Raw genomic sequence first — 813 nt, forward strand, 5'->3', positions numbered from 1 at the left:
AGGAAGCATGATCTTGTCTGTCTTCTGATCTGTGTCCTGAGCTGGACGTACTGTAGAAAAAAGACAATAAGGGACTATCCCCGACAATTTAGCTTTGTAAACAAAACAAAAAATTATTTTACTGGACTGAACTTCTTCCAGTCTGTATGGATGGAAGCAGCTAGAAAAAGGGAACACTAATTAGTGCCCAAAAAAATATACATCGTGGAAGCCAAGGCAGGACTGCATAGTATCTGAGAGTGTGGGCAGAAGCACTGCACAGAAGCATCTGCGAGATGAAGATCAGCATCTAACAAGAGTAATGGGTCCTTTCAAAACAAAGACAAGAGACTAGCCCCTCCCATGCTGCCCTGCAGTTAGCTAGTTACTACACATACATCCATACGCACTCACAGCTACTGCCCCTGGAAAGTTCTGTGTTCCCCCTCAGGTCTAGGGTTTACAATGTGCATACACCAAACCCGGCCTAAAACGTAAATTACATCCCTAGTGACAGCACCACCTGTGTAATGCACAGCATGAGTTCCATAACCCCATGTCCCACAAGAAACACAGGCAAGGCATGACCCCCCTCCATCAACAGGAGCGTTTCTCTGCACACAAATTCCTGCAGCAAACTCCAGTGTGAACTTACATGCTTTGATTATATTTGAAGCAGTCAGCAAGGACAGAACACCCAGAGGCGATGGGTAGACTGCCATAATTTTTTTCCCAGCCAGATAGGGGCTGTTTCATGGATCCTGGTGAGAGGAGAAAAAAGGGGAACACCATGCTTAGGGTAGCTTTTAAGTTAAGATTCTGTCAGTTGAGGGG

This window comes from Pelophylax lessonae, assembly GCF_965119305.1.
Source record: "Pelophylax lessonae genome assembly, chromosome: 3".
NCBI classification, from domain to species: domain Eukaryota; kingdom Metazoa; phylum Chordata; class Amphibia; order Anura; family Ranidae; genus Pelophylax; species Pelophylax lessonae.